The sequence below is a fragment of the Argentina silus genome, assembly GCF_951799395.1.
Source record: "Argentina silus genome assembly, chromosome: 3".
Lineage (NCBI taxonomy): Eukaryota > Metazoa > Chordata > Actinopteri > Argentiniformes > Argentinidae > Argentina > Argentina silus.
Window position 1 is genome coordinate 10,572,963 of NC_139657.1, and position 7,361 is coordinate 10,580,323.

Here is a 7,361-nt window from a genome sequence, read left to right on the forward strand (position 1 = left end):
CTCAGTGGTCACTAAGGCCTTGGTATCCCAGTCATCTCTGCTATCTCATGAATCCTTTACAACACAGATATTTAGGGTAAATTCCACTCAGTGGCATTCTGCATCCTAGACAACTGGCTTTGACCCCAGAGGGCCTGGTTGGCAATCCATCTGGAGGAGATGAGGTCTCGTCACTCAAAGTGTCAACATGTTAGCCGTGCAATGCGAAAGCGTAATAACAACCCAGACCATGGCTGGTCCTAAAAAAATTTGTTTTAGGCCAAATTGAAAATAATCTCAGAATGGGCTTTAGCTGTCGCATTTCTTCACTATTTTCGGTTCACAATCCACAGTAAAAAGTTATGAGGGGTCACATTGATCTATCGGGTAGATTGTTTAAAGGGGCAATCTGGGATTCAAACAACAACAAAAAAAACCATCTCCCTGGCATTTTTTTGGTAAACAGTTTAGGGATGGGGTTGGATAAATGTTATCACTCTCAATTTAATAAACGGAGCTATGGATGCAATGACTGACCATCCATGAGATCAAAATAATAGGGGTAAGACAGTTGAACTAAGTTCATGAGGCATTTCTAAGTTGCATTCTTCAAGAACCAATGGTTATAAATATTTAATTTAAAAGTCCCAAAATCAATGTACTAATCCCTGATTGCCCCTTTAAAGGTTGACTGACTGCTCTATTTAACCAGAGAAGCATAATAAGGGGATTAGCAGCCTATCAGATGACAGTGCAGCTGGTTGCAGGTAAATATGGGCAGATCTCTTAGGTCACATGGTGCGGTCAACCAAAACAGTGCAGAATGCATGAAATGGCTTACTTGAAACTTGTAAATGTGATTGTGAAAAGAGGCTGTAGAAATGCAGTTTCTCCATTTCTCTAACCCTAACCCTAACCCAAAGGGACAACATTTAACAAAAATCATTACAACCCATAGCCTTGGTATTACATTGCTGCCAGTGGGTGTTGTGCTAATGCAGTTATGCAGTACGGAGTGGAGTGAACTTCAAAAAGACCCTTGAAGTTCTTGTGGCCTTTGTTTGCAGTGAAGGGCCTACAGTGGAGTGCGTGCGGTGGGAGATCCAATCAGAGTCCTGACACGTCCACACAGCATTCTGGGCCCTGCATCTGGCAGCATGGAGGTGGGAGCTGATGTCATGGAGAGATGGCAGTGAAATGATCTGTTACAGGAAAGACAAGCCTCTTCAAGATCATATAAGAATCACACGTCCTCAGACACCTTCACCTACTTTCACAACACAGAGGTCGAGGCACGTCAAACCATAATTGTCCTTTGACAGGACCGCATTTCCAGGCTTGAGGAGTACAAAAACACGTCTTATGCTAATTCATAGGTAAATCTATGAGGTAGACTAAATCCAGGTAGACTAGATACTGTAGCAATCCGGTTATACAGAGATCCCCTTGACCTTAGAGCGGTGTCTGAATAAACAAAAGGTTTTCTGCCTGTAAGCCAAAGTAAATTCAGCTGATTAGAGGGCAAAGAAGACAAACATTCATTTCAAGAAGACATAATTCAGACAATGAGCGTATCTCTCTGAAGCCATATAAGGCCATTTAAAAAACATCCCAATGTCCCAAAACATCCTTCAACTTCAGGGTAATCTGTTAAAAAAAACATAGAAAATGAGGGTCTACTGCTTTGTTCACCAGAAAAATAGATACATGTCATAGCTCTTTCTTTTGGAAATCCCATAACAATAAAAAAAGCATCAGACATCCCTTTCTATAGAACATAAATTCAAAATGAGCATGGAAAAAGTGTTTGACAGACTAAAGCAATGCTGTATTATGGGGCAGGAAGCATGAAGATATCTCTGTGACCTGAACCAATTAGACCAGACGCTGCTTCCTCCGTCCCCTGCATCGCTGGCAGCCGTGGGGGTAAAATGAGCATCAAAGCATCAACAGTGTTAGTTCCTGTGAGCTGCTACCTGCATGCTAAGCAGCTTCACTTCCCCAGATGTCTAAGAGGCCTTCTGGACCCAGCAGCACCATATCTATAACTGTCTCCCAGACTGCCCAGACACTGGTGGACAGATGCCAGACGGGGACAGGGGCTGCCAGGAGGGGGGGGGGGGGCTGGGGGGCTGGGGGGCATGGGGGTTGGGGGGATCTGAGCCCTACACTCACTCACACCACAGGAAACACTGGGGATACGATGTTAGTCTTTTAAAAGGGCACAGGATGTCTTACCCTGTGTCTTAATATATCACATCTTCGATCCAGTCCGATCAATTATTCAGACTGCACTGTACAGTCCCTTCTGTGGCTCTCACCTGGAACACCTGCCCTGACTGCCTGCCCTCAGATAACTTCAACTCTGCCACAAGAAGCTTTTAGACAGCCCTTCCACTTCACCTCACTCTGTCTCTGTAGTGCTAAACACGCACAGGCTGTGCAGCAAAGCAGAGAGCGTTGTATGTTATCATATTGTAAAAAAATATCATGTCGTACAATTCGATTGTTTCATATCTTTTTCTATATAGGGTGTGCAAAAAAAGTGCACTGCCGTATCTTTTTATATACTGCGTGAGCAAAAGTGTTGCTAAGTGGGTCATGAGCTGTCATGTGCTAACCTAACACAAGGCTAACTGAAGTCAGGGCTCGCCAGCATTACCATAAGAAAGGCAAAGCTGGCAGAGACTTTGACTTTCTGCGAGGGGTTGTAAAATGTTGCAGCTCTGGTCTGCGTCATGCTCACAGAGCAAGACGCGACGCAGAGAGCAGCGCTGGTCTTCTTTCATGCCTCATGCCTGCAGACAGCCAGAGAGAGAGAGAGGGAGAGAGAGAGAGAGAGAGAGAGAGAGAGATATGCACTGGGAGGGATAAAACCAGCACTCTCCCCTTACCCACTCCCTCACTCCCCTGTTTGTGAATTCCAGCTATGCATGAAACGACCAAACACCAACATCTCCCCTCCCTCTCTGTCCTCCTCTGTGCAGGTCTCCCACTCCTAACTATCAGCCGGGATTCCAACGCTAACAGAACAACATGTGACCCAACAATCTCCATTGGGGACTTCCAAGGTTATAGGAGGACAACCTCATCCAACAACAACACAATTGTGCAATTAAACGTCCGAGTTAAATATTGACTACACCTTATTGACAAGAACATAAAAAAAAGAAGAAAAAAGTATAGGACTTGTTTACAGTGTAAAAAAGCAATTAAAAGTGTCTGATCAGTGGGCTGCAGTTGGAATGTGTGGGAGGGTCAGTAGCGAACGCCATTAGAGGAGGAAAGGGCACAACCTGGAATGCTCAGAGATATCAGATCACCGCAGTGGGGGAAGGGGCGGCTTGCCCAGGCTGATTCTATTCATCATCCCGGCTCCTGCACGGGTGTCAGAGGAACACACAGACACACCTCGTCGCAACAAAACACCTACCACAGACACATTTGCAGTACGCACCATTTACACACACTAACACATTTAGCTAGCCCCCCCCCCACAAACACACACACACACCCCACACACACACCCCACCCTCTAGGGTCCAGCAATAGCCAGAGAGGTACGGACCTCTCTACATTCCACATCTCACCAATGTTTTAAATAGAACTGTATAAAGCGTGTAACATGGACACGCAAGAAGAACAGGTGGGAACCCGAGGGTGATGGACACAGCGCCCCTGAAAAGGCGATTTTGCGGTTCTCACGCGACAGACACATGAGAAACGCTGACGCCCATGTAAACATATTCCACATGTCTTTCCACAGGTATTGCACAGGCTTGTGTACAGTTCAAATACAGCCCCCTGGCGAAACATGTGAAACCCTGACGCACCACTTACGCATGTGGCGTGTTTTTGTTCATGTCTCACAGGGGTTAAAAGCCATATCTGAGGGTCTTGGAGACAGCCGTGCAAACAGAGCGATCTGGCTAGGATCCATGTCCGCGGCACATTTCCCACGTCATGCCCACTGCTCTGGACTGGGGAAACAGAGGAGACCGCTGTGCTCCCAGAAATGCATGTTTGCAGAGTTCCCATCAGTGAGTACACAGTAATAGGACTCCCTGAAGGCCCAAGTTTAACCTTTAGGTTACAAGTGGCTGGTCACTCCACACAGCCCACCCCCCCTCCCCCCCTCCCCCCCACCCCACCCCCCTTCACTCCTGCCCACTATTAACCCTTCTCACACTCAGGCTACAGGATCCACCATTGCAGCAGGACAGCGGTTATCAGAGCACCTCTCTGCCACAGCTGGGTTTCCCAAACAGACATGGCAGCCATGATGATGATTGATGAGAGCTAGGAGAGACAGTGTTTTATCTCACTCACATCAGTTTACTGTGCTGTAGTACTCCACTTGCGAGGGGGATGTGCTATGAGGACTGACGTTTATTTACATTCCTTGTTTTTTTTAAGATCAGAGACAATTGCATGACCTAATTTGGGATCCACACACACACACAAGCACACAAGCATACAAGAACACTCACACAGACACACAGACACACAGACACACAGACACAGACACAGACACACACACACACAAACACACACACACACACACACACACACACACACACACAAAGACACACACACACAGGTGTAGAGCTAAGCCAAATGAAGAGGGGGCATCAGAGTAAGCCTAATACTGAAGAAAATGCCCTTGGGATAAGATGACTGTGATTGGAAACACGTGCTCCAGTGGGGCCGAGGAAGGGGCTTACTCAGAGCAGAGATACTACAGTCTGGTCTATTTCTTCTCTTTTTTTCTCTGGACTGAATCACTAGGCCTAATCTGTAACAGGTTGTCCAGCGCACTCACATTGAGAGGCTTCACTGCACAGAAGCACTGTTTTTCTTTCTTAGCTCTGTGCCTCCGCTCAGATGCTCCTATTTGGAACAGCACAAAAAAGGCCCTCCACCACACAGAGAGAGAGAGAGAGAGAGAGAGAGAGAGGGGGGGGGGGGGAGAGAGAGAGAGAGAGAGAGAGAGAGAGAGAGAGAGAGAGAGATATGGATATTCTGGTGGTAGTAGTACTACATTGACTTCACACATTTCATACATTGTTACATTCGCAACTTCCATGTGTATTCATTTCAGTATTCTAATGTCATTTCTTAACTTGACTCTTAACTCTTTACCTTTGTAGAAACTTCACGTTCACAAATACACTATAGGTTATGCCCCCTACATTACTGCAAAAGTATATTGACTTTTACACATAATGAAATTTCCATCTCCCTATTTGGACGCTAGAAGTGACTCGTTGGAGTCTGGATTGGAGGTATTGATATAACAGGCACCGTCCTCTACCAACGAGCCAAACTCTTTCTGACAGTGTCATACAGGCAGCTCATTGTCAAGGCTTCGCTACCCAGAATGCTATTGCCAGCTGTTGTCTTTACGGATCAGACCAAAAGAAAACACCGGGGCAAGGTCATCAGCACAGGCAGGCTTTTCTTCTTCCTCGCAAAGCTGCATCACACACACAAATCAACATGTTTCCAACCAGGATGGAAAACAAAATTTGCTCTGTTTTCAAAGAAGATATCCATCATTCCACCCACTCACTGTGAGAGGAACTCCCTGCCTCTCCGTTTGTAAAAAAACACGAATGCTCTACTTTATACTGCATTATTATGAAACTGTTTTAGTTATCGTATGTCTGTTAAATCAGGGATGTGGTTAGGATGGCTAACTCCAATGTCCGGCTGTCGCCACAAGGTAGGCCTACAGTACAGGAACAAATGAGCAGGCACATCCCAGAATTACCTGTGCATATTATTCAGGCCTATCATAGCGGTAAAGTAAGTGCTTGCAAAACCTCACTTTCTAAAGAAAGCCATACCAATCATTATAACAAAGGCTGGTTTGTTGACTCCTTCATAGGCTGGATTTACTTTCCATTTCTGTTGTCAGGAACACACCTCTAGCACCTTGGCAGGCATTAGTCATGACATTGTTGCCAGCAGAGTGTGGGTGAGAGGGTTGAATTTCACACACTAACACCTGCACCCTCTGGCTTGCCCATGGCCCTGCCAGCCTCACATCATCTACCCCTGACTGGCAACACAGCCTGCAGCCACCACAACAACCCTGCTACAGAGCCCCTCCACCACACACACACAGGAAAGCCATAATCACCCCGACACACTTTTAAATGAGACCTCATGTCTCTTCTTTTTCTTTTTTCTTCTTTCCCCTCATTTACAACGCCGACTTTACCACACGCCACCGAGTTCACGGAAAGTTCCAGTGCAGGGAGAGGATTGGAGTGCACTGCCACATTCACTCACTCTCTCCTATCTGCAGAGAGAGGCCCAGTCATCCCCAGTCACACGCTCACTGTGCCAGAGTTGTGCACCGGCTCAAAGAGGTGGAGACTTGAGCCGGCAGCTCCACTGTGAAAACCGCTGCTCTGCCATGGACACTCACGCACAAGCCGGCAGCCCTTTAAATGTGAACACACCCAGGTAAATTGGTGTTTCCAGAGAAAATACTAAGTCAAAAGGCAGCTTGTCCTTAAGCACCAGTGTCTAAACACACACACACACACACACGGAAATGCAGAGACGGCTCTTTAACGACCCCCTTGCCCTGCTATCACCTTGTGATAAAAACGTACTGTGGAGAGAGTCTGTCTCATGTCAGCACACACCCACTCTGCCCCATGTACTTAGATAGGAGAGAGAGAGAGAGAGAGAGAGAGAGAGAGAGAGAGAGAGAGAGAGAGAGAGAATAGAGAGATAGAGAGATAGAGAGAAAGCAGCAACAGCAAACCCCATTCAGACATGCAGACAGTGCCATAAAAAAGCCCATAAGACTACAGAGAATGACAAGACAGAGTGTCCTCATTTCACTTGGTAACCAAAACCCCAGGACACACACATCAATGATAAACAGAGCCTACGCACTGGACAGTTAATGGATACAACTGAGCTGCCTCTATATAGCAGTGTTTACCAGGTACTATAGTACTTACTCTCTGTCTAGCACAGCTCTGAACCAAAACTGTCTTGAGAGAAAAAAAGGTTTCCTTTTAGGTGAGTCAAGACAGAAAAAGAAGTCCTTCAGGGAATAGCCAGTAGATTATCCAACATACAGTAGAGCAGGTAGTGTTTAAAGCTCCAGCTGCCTGCTCCGTCTGCCTTCTCTCTCTTTCTCTCTCTCTTTCTGACTGTCTGACACGCTGCCGTAGTACTGGACACAAACTAGCCCCTCCCCTACCCTCATACACTGTCAAGAGAGGGAGAGAGGGAGAGAGAGAGGGAGAGAGAGAGGGAGAGGAAGGAGGGGAGACTTAGGACACTGGTTACACTTTCAGAATTGTCTTCCCTTGGTTTTGGATTTCTGCTCTTTAGAGTTCTCTTTTAGAATGATG

General features: G+C 46.4%; 1 protein-coding gene across 1 annotated transcript in view; it reads right to left on the reverse strand.

Annotated features, from left to right (window-relative positions):
• Positions 1-7,128, reverse strand: part of sema4ba (sema domain, immunoglobulin domain (Ig), transmembrane domain (TM) and short cytoplasmic domain, (semaphorin) 4Ba) — a 45,491-nt gene extending 38,363 nt beyond the window's left edge. The window contains exon 1 of the mRNA XM_083667354.1: positions 6,963-7,128. The gene's annotated coding sequence lies outside the window, so the exon portion shown is untranslated. The remainder of the gene's footprint in view (positions 1-6,962) is intronic.
• Between the last annotated feature and the right edge of the window lie 233 nt (positions 7,129-7,361).